General features: G+C 40.9%; 1 protein-coding gene across 1 annotated transcript in view; it reads right to left on the bottom strand.

Moving 5' to 3' along the window:
- Positions 1-11,299, bottom strand: part of PHYHIPL (phytanoyl-CoA 2-hydroxylase interacting protein like) — a 51,764-nt gene extending 40,465 nt beyond the window's left edge. Inside the window, exon 1 of the mRNA XM_051617607.1 lies at positions 11,160-11,299. The gene's annotated coding sequence lies outside the window, so the exon portion shown is untranslated. The remainder of the gene's footprint in view (positions 1-11,159) is intronic.
- Between the last annotated feature and the right edge of the window lie 924 nt (positions 11,300-12,223).

Genomic DNA, 12,223 nt, shown 5'->3' with positions numbered 1-12,223 from the left:
AGCTGTGAAAGCAGAGTTTGGTCCCCCACTCTTCTCACCAAGTAGTGTAAAACAACCTTCTTAATTAAAACTTGCAAAAAATAATCTAAAAAATACGCAGGGAACATGATGGCTGAACTGAGTAAAACCAAGCTATCTGGGTCTTGGTTTTATTTGGTGCACAGTGCTTCAACACTTGAAATTGTGCCATCTAGAACTCATGAGAACAGTTGTTATCAGCAAGTGTTATTAAATAGCACAGTTTGGGCAAAGATGCTCACTCCCAATCTGCCACTGTTTTGTTGCAGAAGGCAAATGCCTGAGAGGTGCCAGGAGTGTCAATACAGAAATAGGAGCAAGCAGTGGGACCAGACTACACAGCTGGTTTGGGCTTTTCAGCACTCATTAAAATGACTGACTGACAGCACTGTCTATATGGAAATATTATGCAAGCTTTATGCAAATTGTGAATTAATCTTGAAGGAAAGCCTCCTTCTTGTATCTTGCTGGGAAAAGCACATCATGGACAAGTCTATTTAGACTGAAATTGGTCATGCAGCCAGTTTTAGAGAGAACTTATGGTCTTATCCCTATTTTCTCACTTTGGGTTTCTCCACCCTCTCTAGGGAGGGTGGTCTGAACTCCTCATACTGTCAAACTCTCATCGACCTCAACAGAAAATTGCTCATCTCAAAACACAGCTGAGCAGAGCAGACAGCTGTCTCTCAGTCAGCCAGTTGTTCCCAAACCAAGGTTCAAATCCTGCATGCAGCTGCAAGGCAGGCAACTGAGAGCTGGGTCAATTCCACAGGCTGTGGGAGAAAAAGCCTTGCTACAACGAGCTTGGGTATCTTCTTTCATTGCTTTTAAACTGTTTTCTCCTCTTCCTCCCCCTCAACTAGCCATGGCAGTCTTATTACTGCCTGATCCATTTGAACTCTAAGGCAAAGTTTTCAGCACTGGGCACACTCCTGCCGAGAAAGTTTTGTATGAATTATAAAGTCAGGGCATACAAATAGTACATCAATTCCCTTCCCACAGGCTGCCTTCATGAATGCTTATTCATCTTGAAATCACGGTATGCTAACAAGTCACTTAAGCTCTTAAGCTTTCCTGATCTCATGTCACAACTTCAAGAACAACCAAAAGGGAGAAGGAGAATGCTCAGAAAAGAAAAAAAACCAAAAACTTTAGTCAGAGACATTTATGTTGCTGCAACTGCTGTTAAATAAAGAGATCACTCCTCACACAGATAAAGCATAACATGTCCTGCTATATAGCTTATAAAAAATTTTTATTCAGTCCAATGTTTTTTGTCACCAAAATATTATTGCTGTGGTATCCTCCTCATTTTGGGAAAGCAGACAAACAAATAGAAAGCCTCTCTGCATGCACCCTTTTAGAGACTGTAAAGGAGAAGGAAATGGCAAAGTTATCCAGTCCTCTTCCATTGTGGGAGGATGGCTGGCTATTTCTGACAAACAGAGTATAATTCTGACAAGAGACATAACTCAACAATTATTTCATCCTGTCATTACATTTAGCAGTATTGGTAGCCTTTGCAAAGCACCATTGCAGTTCAAAGATAATATTACCACTTGAACACTACCTGTGCACTCCCAAAAAGGCTAAGCAACTCATTTCCTACAGCCTTAAATCATGTCTTTCAGGCCTGCTGGAGATCAGAGGAGTTTGCACCAGGGAGCAGCGAAGTGCAAGTGACTTGTAATGTTCTACGTGCTAACTAAAGAGTAGACAAACACTGGCAGGCTGGGCTGGAGCTGCAGGCACACAACCCTTGCTCTGCTCCATTTCAGAAGTATAGCATTTCTTCTCTTTCTCTGATGCCCTCTGCCACATGGCAGCAAGCAAACAGGAGCACAGGAGCAGCTGACCACTTCTGATGCCAAGGCACTGTGTGCGGCGGGCTCTAACAGCCGGTGCTCGCCAGCACTTCTCAAAGAAAAGGAGGCGGCAGCATTCTCTCAAGCCTCGTGTGAGGGCTGGGGAATGAAGGGGAAAGGAAGCTGCTCTCTATACTCATTATGCTCTTGTGTGAGCTAAGCAAAGGAAGCCAGGTTTGGGTAAATGTATAAGACCATGGTGACTTGTCCATTTCCACACAACACAGCAATTGCAGGAATGCTGTCAGAGCCATGACAGCAGCTCTCAATGCTGAGCATGCATGGTTTGGAAAGTGGGCACAGGAGCCTCTCTGTACTCTGTACTTCATCCCTTCCCAGGGCACAGCATGGGGGCTGGGACAGCCTAAGAAGTACACACATAGCAGAGGATGTCTGTCAACATCTTTGCCCTTCTCCTCCTCAAAATGCTCTCTTATGCTTGCGCTCTTTGCTTTCTGGGAGAAAGAGCAAAAGGAAGAACACGGAAGGTCAAACATTACTTGCCATTTCCAGAGACGACACAGCAGTGCTGCAGGGATCAGCAGGCACATGCTGGTCATGTTCCTCTCCACAAGGACAGATAATGATACACACAGAGAAACCCTAACTCTTAGGGGGGAAGTGACTTCAGCTTGACATGTACATCCTGACTGAATGACTTGCACCCCCAAATGAGTACTCCCTCGCACACTGCCCCAGCTCTGGATCTGCAGAATCCCCCAGTGGCAGGAGGCTGGTGGAGTGAATGGACTCCACACATTTCCATTGGTCAGAGGCAGCTTATCAATTGTTTGAGAACCTGTCCAGATCTAGTTTGGTTCTATTTTCAGAGCTACATAATGACTGTTGATGACATCTGCCCATGACTGGGAGCAAACATTGATGAGTACTGTAAAAAATGTAGAGCCATGTGTCTCCTTTCTGCTCCAGGCAGCTGATAAAGAATCATTGATGGTAGTTGCTGTTTAATATAGTAAACGATTTCGGAGATTACAGCCTTCTCTTATGTAATCTCCTTACATAAAGACTAGGAAAGAAAACATGTAAAGAGCAGAATATGAACAGCAAAACAGCAGGGTATCTGGAGCTCAACTCAGGTGTTGCCATCTTGAAAGTCTTTTCTGTATATCCAAAACCAGTAAAAAGGCAACAGAAATAAAATTCACCATCTTTTAAGTATACACAAGAAACCTAAATAAGAGTTGCTCCTCACCACAGAATCCTGTGTGATAATCCATTACCTGGTACTTAGCTAATCAGATGTTCAGTTAATGAAATGGAAGGTAGCTAAGCAAGTACACTTTAATCCTAAGCAAAACCAAACCAAAACTGAACAAAAAGCTCCCAGAACTGGAGCCTAGAGATTGCAAATGAACTATCCCTGGAGTAGATGCATGTTGAAGAAAAATAGTTTGTTCTTCCTAACCAGCTACCAGGAAGTCTGACATTTTTTGCATGCTGATGTATGAAACCATGCCATGGTACTCCATCCACAGTCTCCCCATATGCTGTGTCAGAAGCTCCTGTATTGCTTGCTGCTCTGAAGGAAGAGTACATTCATTTATTTTTGCTCATTCCTCATCACTCATGCTCGTAGTAGAAAAAGACAGAGAAAACAACTTGAAACACTTAAAATTTTGATGGCAGAAAGAGGAGACTGCAAAAGAAAAAAGAGGGGGAAAAACAGCAAGAGGAACAGAATGGAGAGTAACAAAATACAGAGGCTCATTTGCCCTTTTCATTCATTTTTATTACTGTCTGCTCTGTCCTTTATCTTCCTTTGCTCTGTCATGCCAAACTGCAAGCTTTAAGGACATTGTGCTCAGACAAGATGGCAGAAAGCCAACACATTCAAGAACTGAACATACCAGAGAGATTAGCAATGCTCATGGGTGGAGGCTGTTTTTAGTAGAGAGCACCTCAACAAGTATCACACCTTCAAAAAAAAAGGTCAAAATCAGGAGAAAGTCTGTCCTGTCTTCTGACCATGGGGTATAGAAGGCTCATAGATTTAACAAACTCAGTAAGGGATGTAGTTTTTTCACTGCCATTAGATGACATTTGAATCAGTTCTTAAGTGAGCTGAGAAAATACTGGAAAAAATCCACCAGCATTTGCTCAAACTTTTTTTATTAATTCAGTTCAGCTGTGTTCAGATCCTTCTATGTTTGTCCTTTGTACACATTCTAGTGAACAAATTTCTAGCCATGAGAGTCACAGAAACTGAAATAACTGTGCATATGATTCCTTGAACTATTTGGAATAATGCAGTGGTAAAGTCTGGATTCTTAAAGATAGAAGCAACTAAGAAAATTTCAACTCTATTTGGTCGTTACACTAGTTATAAAAAAAAATGGACTCATAACTGCTTGTGTGTGTGTTTAAAAAGCTGTAATTATGAAATAATTTAACTTTAAAATGCTTTTTCATGCTGGAATTTATCAGCTTCTCCAATGGAAAACACAGCCTAAACATGCATATTTTATAAAACCTTGTCAATTTTTTTTCTGTTTGCGTTTTTTTCTCAAAATGCAAAATATTGTTTACTATACATTTCCTTTGGCAGTAAGATCAAGGCCAAGCTTCAGGAAAAAAAGGTTAAAGATCCTGACATTTTTTTCCATTTACAGAACAAAGCCAAACACAGTACTTGCACCTGTCTTCTCTTAAACCCAGCAGAATAGCTCTGAAATAAAAGGCAGAGAGAATGCCTAAAAATAGGGAAAGTGAGGAAGAAAAAAACAAAGAAAAAAAAAAAGCAAAAGTAGGCAAAGATCCTGCATGTTCACTGCTGACATACCGATCATCTGACTAGACTCAGTCAGTGCAGATAATGAGACTTTCACATGTTTACTAGCGAATTACTAGCTGTGAGTAGACACGTTAGCAGTGTGAGATGCCATTAGCCCCACTGCACTGTTGCTCAGTGCATTTGCTGCCCACACCAGCACTGTGAGTCTCCTGCTCTGCCTTTGCCCAGCAAGTCCACCTGTGTGTCTTGCTGCTGCTATAGATGCAACCAAGTTCATCACACCTCAGACACACGCCTTGAGACAGTTCTGGAGAGCTGATAACCCACAGTGTGCAGTTTCATACTTGACTGAAATTTCTAAAAGAAGTGTTCCGTGTGGAGCAGGTATCAACAACAACAACAACAACATTTAAAAAAACCCACTGTATTTAAAGCGTTTTGCTATGGTCACACTGAGAAACAGAGACGTGAAGAGTTTCAAGAAGCTAACTTTCTGCTCAAAGGTGCCTTTTCTATTGAAATTTTTCTTTAAACTATCTCTGCCAATATTATAATATTCTTATAGTGCTCATCTTTCTTCCACTTGCTGTCTGGTTTTCCATCACAAGCAGTAAGTTAGCTGTCTGGATCTCTTCATTCACTGTGACATTAGGTACTTAAGCCTAAGGCACCACTGTCTTCAGAAAGGTTGCACAGGGTGGCAGTGCTTTGGTTCTAAAGATGAAATGCACCCAGGCACTGAATTCTGAATTCCAATTATTTCTTGACCGATGCTGACAATTTCCACTTTTTTTTTTTCCACTCCTTCTATGATGGAGACATTCTGTTATCTGAATATTTTTTTTGGACGCAAATATAGCTTAGTTGCAAAAATAACTGAATGTATAGGAACAACTGACCTTGATTATAACTGCTCTGTTCCATATGTGATTGATTGCCTCCAGTAAAGATATTTAAACATAGCTGAGCTATTTGTATTGGAAGCAGTGGCTGCAGAACATTATCATTTGGCAGTCATCAGATAGCTGAGCTTTCTTAGTGCTCCTCTGTACATGTCCCAACAGACATTATTATTATTTTCAAAGTCACTAATACTGCTCATTAGAATTCTAAAGTAACAGTTTTCTCTGCTTCTCCAAGTTTTTGCATTTCCTTCTGCACTGAAGTTACAGTTTTCCTGCTTCCCCTTTCAACCCTCTTTTGCCAGTTCACCTTTTAAATTCGTTCACCTAATAACATAGCATATGCAATATAAATATCTTTATATTTGTATAAAACACCTATATATTTGCCAAAGTAAGGAACAGAGGGTAAGGCAAGGTGTAAGTATTAAATATCTCTTATGAAGTCCCATAACACAGAGATTATTTTCTTTCTTCCCAGAGCAACAGCAAGAAGGAAGTTCACTGACTTAAATGCAGGGGTTGAAACAGAAGAATCCAGCCCAGTTAGCCTTGGTGGAACAGTAAGGAGGATTGTCATAGGAAGACGTTCTAAAATGGCATCTGGATCTTGACAGCACTGTATTTCAGCACTGATTAGAATGATTAGCTTGTACGTGTTATGACACTATCTCAAGTAATTTAAACTTAATAAGCCCTGAAACTATAAGCAATTCAGCAATGATCTGAAGGAATGCTTTACATGCAACAACCCCTGAATACAGTAAAGGAATGAAGATATCAGAGAGTCTGAGCCGCAGAAGCCCCACTACTTTAAGAGGTGTCCATGTGGATACCTGTTTCTAGGCTTTGTTTCTAAACTATCAAACACACCCCTAAAATAACATTACATCAAAATACAGGCTAGGCCAGAAGGGAATACTGACAAACACCATCATGACGTAGAGACACTTCAGGTTTCTATTTCAGAGACAAGAGCTCCATGCAGCCACGAGTACGCAACTACAACTGCTGAAAAGAATAATTATGGCCTACTCATGTTTCATGTGGTCCAGTAAATGTCCTACTGAGAATAATTAAATACTGGATAGCAAAGGATTTTAACACCAGGAGTTTCGAAACCAAGCAGTGACACTCCGGAACAGCCCCTCTCCAGACACAAATGGTACTGCTGGTATTTTGGAAAGATGTTGGCATGTCATTTAGATATGTTTTGATATTCTGTATTTCTACTTCAAAATATTGAAGTGACAGTTGAGTTCTGAAAAGATGTACAATGAAAGCTGCAGGGTTTTTTCCTCACATTTTGGTGATCACCACAACCACAGTATAATCTTTAGGTGCTGCTTATTCATCACAAGTCTATAGAGTATGAAATCCCTCCTCCTAATCAAAATAAAGCTTCACAGAGAAAAGTGATTACACAGCCACAGAAACAGCATGCTCCAAATTCAGTTGTGTTTTTTTTCTTTTTTAGATATAAAAAATTAACTCTATTAGAAAACTGTACAAACATACCTAAAAATAAAAAGAGACACAAATTCAAGTCCTGAATATGGCCTTGCAGCATGCTTTAGAGGTCAGCAGACAGTTTCTTAGATTAGAGATGATTGTCACTTCCACTTCAGTGCACTCCAGAGGGCAATGCAGGTCCCATGCTTTGGGTTGACAGTAACCATACTGTCAAGGGCTAGAGGAGCACAGTCTATGAGCAGGAAGGCAAATACCATGCATGCAGTTTAGATACAATGCTGATGATGGAAGTCACCTTGTTACAGAGAAGCACCATGCCATGGGCATTCTTGTGTAGCTGCATGTTTCTATGCTGACCAACAATGTGTCCTACAGCAGCCACTGCAGAAACCCACCCCCTGGGCAGGATGAGAGGTAGGACCTGCGTAACTGCGGGAAGACTTCTGTTCCACTGCAGCCGTAAGAAGAGTTGTCTGCCATATGTACTGCATAAATGTGCTCATTTTAATTAAGGTTTAATCTCCTCAAATCTCTGCATTAATCCTTGGTTCTCTTTCATAACACTCCCACAAACCACTCCAGGGCAGTTTCTGGCATTGAAAAAGTGTTAACTTTGCTAGCTTTGGTTTGACAGTCTCCTTTGTATCCATATTAATCTTCTATTTTCTGACAGAAATCTGCTAAATATGTTAAGGAATAAAAAAAAGCCAAAACAACCCACCACTGTTAGAGCATTAATTCAATGATGATGGCAATTTGTTGATTTGAAGAACAGCAAAGGTGCCACTAGAGTGTGTAAGTGGGCAGCTGGCACAGTAGCTTTTGCCAACATTTGTGTCAATGTGGGAGTACAGCAATATGGTAGTTGTTAACATTGTACTCAATAAATATCTCATCATATGTGAAGGTATGACTAGCCTTTTGGAGGAAGAAGCTGAGCATTGCCTACATCCACAGCAGAATTTTTTTGTGTAATACAAACAAATGTGAACAGGCCTTCGTGGGTGCTTAAATAAATACTGTATACATGGAATTGCTTTCTTGAAATCTAGTGTATAGGGAAACAGTGACATAATACTGAAATAATTCACACATTGAATTACCCAGAGAAAAACAGTGTAATGCTCAACATGGCACTTTTTCTCAGCTGACTTAAGCCTTAAGGAAAAAAGAGGCCTGCTGTTGTCAAGTGCATGTGACAATTCCTTTCACTACACAACTCGGTTTCAATGCGCTATATATATGTCTATCCATAAGAGCAAAGTACTTCAGTTATTTCCAGCATTTTTTGTTGCTGTTAAAAATAGGAAGGGTGTTAAAATTATTGGTTTAGGACCTAAGAAATTGTTTCTGTTTGACATTAATTTAATACATTTCATAACTACTGGAGTTAAACAACAAAGAGAAGATCGTAGATAAAAATTGCACTAGACCTCCATGGGGTGTGTTTCTGTAACTGTTTCCTGCCACAAGGTTTCCTCCTACAGGTCTCTTACAACCCTGAAGATTAACTACATTCTTCTCTTAGGGGAAAAAAAAATATCTGGTGTTAGGTTTCTGTCTTCTAGTCATGTTCCGTTTACATTTTGCCATGACATTTCTCTGTGAGGAGTGTGCCTACCCTTCTATCCCCACCTTCTTCAAAGGGCTTTCTTTCTGTACCTTGATCCACCACTGCTACTCTTCTGAATACCATCTTTATGCAAGTATGAATTTTAAATAATCCCCAGGGTCCAATGCTCTATACTTATGCCACATAAATTCCCTTAGAAAAAATATCTCTAAAATAAAAATTTATCATGACATCAACAACTTCACCATCACCATTTTGAAGAGCCAAACCCACTGAGATTTTAAAGAAATTTTGTCTTTGAAGCTTCAAAAAGGTTGACTACCAGACACAAGTAGTAACAAACAAAGAACTGGAGTAAACTAAAAATACACTTAACACTTGGGTTGACCTTTTGGTCCATTTAATTGAAAATAAACCCATTAGATTTAGTAAGGTGATGTAAATTGTTATTTGTTTTTAGGAGCTATGAAAATACCTAAGTTAATAAATTCTGAATTTTTATTTCTTTCTACATTGTCCACTAGTGGCTTGCTGCTAGCACGTACATGAATCCCAGGGTAAGCATGTTTTTTAACACCAAGAAGTTCTTAAAAACCCACCAAAAAACAAATAAACACCCCCTCCCCAAAAAACCCCAAACAAACAAACAAACAAAAAAAAAGCAAAGTACTATCAAGCCATTAGTGAAGCTAGCTGTTCACTCAGGTAAATAAATTTTTCCATTCAGTAGCAATGGTGCTTATCCACTCTCCAAAACAGCTTCCAATGTGAGGATTCTACACACGGACCATCACCCATGTTTTTATTTTTATATTCATAAAAATGATACACTGACTTTCATGAAAGAATTTGGGAATGTGTTAGAGTAAAAACTGAAATACAGCTGCCATTTAGCAGTCAAACTAAAATGACTTATAAAAGTGCTTCAACTACTGTGATGGACAAAAAATGCTCTTATATGCACAGGAAATTAAGTTGCAATTAAGCAAATAAAAGAATTATGCAAATGTAAGAAGGGCCCTTTACACTTTTTTAGTGAAAAGTTAATGACTTGCACATTCCCTAATAAAATCCTTTGAAATAAGCCTCACTAAAGTAGCTATTTACATTACAGTTATTGTCATAAGCATATAAAAGGAAAATACCTTCTCCACCTTATCCTCTAAGTGTAAAAGCTTGACATTTATATCTGTAGAGAAACGCCAAATTACAACATTCCCTCACACCAAAAGCCAAGACACAAAATTGCACTTTCAGAATGAAAATGAAATGTTGCTCTGGAAAGTGAGGTATCAGCAGACTGATTTGAGCAGCAGGCAGCCAAGACAAACTATGGCAGAGGTGAGTATCAGTTTTTACTGCCAGTGTGCGGTCAGCCCCACTGCCTGAGAGAAGTGAAGGGCACATGGGGAGCAGCCAGTCCCAGGAAGAAAAGAGGGGTGGACAGCCTGACCACCCTACAAAGTCATCACTTCTCTTCCAGATGAAGACCAAGGTGTATTTTAAGCTGCCTCATTTGTATTTGCAAAAGAGGTGAAAGAAGAGCCTCATGCCATCACCAGCCTGGCTGGACAGCCAGGAAGTTGAGGGATGAATCTACTCATTCTCTCCCAGGGCATTTCCAGTGTCCCAAGGACACAGGAGAGCCTCACCAGCCCAAATGTGTGCACTCATGCATTGCTCAGAGGTGGCTTAGATGTATCACTGTATCTGCTGTTCCCAGCTCTGATCTCTCTTTTCCAGCTGATGCTACCTAAGGAGTTAAGTTTGGCTTGTAGCCCCTCCATAGACAAAGATCCTATCCTGCACACAGTGCTGTAAGTTTTGTGTATTTGATAATGACAGGATAAGGCTTAACCCATGGCTGTACTGGCCAGCTGTCTCCAGAATGCCTTCCAAGCACTAAACAAGTCTTAGGAGAAAGGCCAATAGGGAAATACTGTAAAATAACATTTTGCATAGAAAGTACTCTGCCGTGACACATATAGTGTTATTTTGGACAAGTTTTCTTAATCAAACAGTAAAAAATCTGGTATCCAAATAAGGACAACTGAAACTTAACAGCCTACATAACTAGCTTTCCAATATGAATTTAAATGGAAAAAACAAAACAAAGCAGTAAATCCAAGCCTGCTGACCTATGGCTTATGAGAAGATCAACCATGTAGAAGAACACACTGTTACACTGTTCAACTCTGGAGACATGGGAACCAGACAAAAACACATAATGTCAGTAGAGTAAAAAGTTAAAGAAAAATGCATATCAGATTTGCCTGTATAACGTGGGTATTCCCACTCAAATCCTTCAGTCATTGCATACTCAGATTAGCATCAAGTCATTAATTCTACAATAACTTCTCCTGCTGCTGCTCTGCAGCATCACTATTCCCTACTTTCCACACATCAGAACTTCTCATTGAATCTCATTTTCCATGCAGGCAACGGGTCATGTTCTTTCAAGATAGTCTGCCCTGGTTTCTCTGCTCTTCATCATTCTCCTGTCCTAGTTGCTCAGCTCTTTTCTAGCTCCCTTTCTGCCCCCTTTCCAGTCTCCCTCTGCCCCAGGACTGCCATACCTCGTGCACAGGCTGACTGGCTGGGATCCTTGCTTGAGGAGCTGCCCTTGCTCAATCTGGAGATGGCAACTTCTCCGTTGGCCCTTTCCCTCACAGAGGGCTCCACACTGACTTCCTGGTGCTCCTCCTCCAGCTCCCACCAGTCCCCTCATTCGGGCTCAAAGAAGAGAGGTTTTGTTGAAAGCAGTGTTTGGGCCTCATGTGGAGAATGGTCCTGCCCACTCTGGCCAGCAGCCAAACACCAAAGACACCCAAAGGGAAGGGTCAATAAAGGCCCTGGGATGCTACCAGTCCCATCCCAAAGCCCCGTCGGTGTGAGCTTTCCATTCTAACAGCAGCTTGGCTCCCCAGATCCCTCTGCAGGCAGCGTTCCTCCTGACCTCCCTCTCAGTGCATATACTCTCCTGGTACCAGAACTGGAGAGGGTGAGCAGGGGAGAGGAGGAGGTGGCTGCACAAACAGGCTTCCCCTGCTGCTACTGTCATCGTATTTGCATTGCAGGGAGATGATCTGGCTGCCTCTGCAGGGCCCTTTGGCAGGGACCCAGCAGCCTTTCTGTGCCACTGCTCACATTGTACTGCCAGAGTATAAACACGAGCTTGTCACAGTGCTCTCAACAGCTCTGAAGGGAATCCATGAGTGCCCAGTGTGGAGCAGACCAGAGAAGCTGGGCTACTTTCTGTACATCAGCTACTGCCCGTATCCTAATTGCCTAACTCTAGTAGGAATATGGAAATTTGCTGGTATCAGAGAAATAGGACAAGTATTCACTTGGTAAGACTTCTTACTCAAGAGTTTGGTGCTACAAAATTGTCTTTAATGCTCCTCTGTTTCTTAAGGGACAGACTGGACAGTGTTAAACATTTCTTAGGATCAAGGTGCTGCAGAGATAATAAATGAGGCAGAAAATATGCAGTATTTGAGAAGAAAAAAAAAGAGTTCCTAGTACAAGGAGAAAAAAATCTAAAACCAATTTCAACCAATCCTCTTTCTACCCTACAAGTATTCAAAAGCAGAAAAGATATCAACAATTTACTCCCTCCTGTTTAATCTCACTTTGAAAG

This window comes from Apus apus, chromosome 4, assembly GCF_020740795.1.
Source record: "Apus apus isolate bApuApu2 chromosome 4, bApuApu2.pri.cur, whole genome shotgun sequence".
NCBI lineage: Eukaryota > Metazoa > Chordata > Aves > Apodiformes > Apodidae > Apus > Apus apus.
Note: the sequence above shows the minus strand (reverse complement) of the source record. Positions and strands in the feature narration are given on the sequence as shown.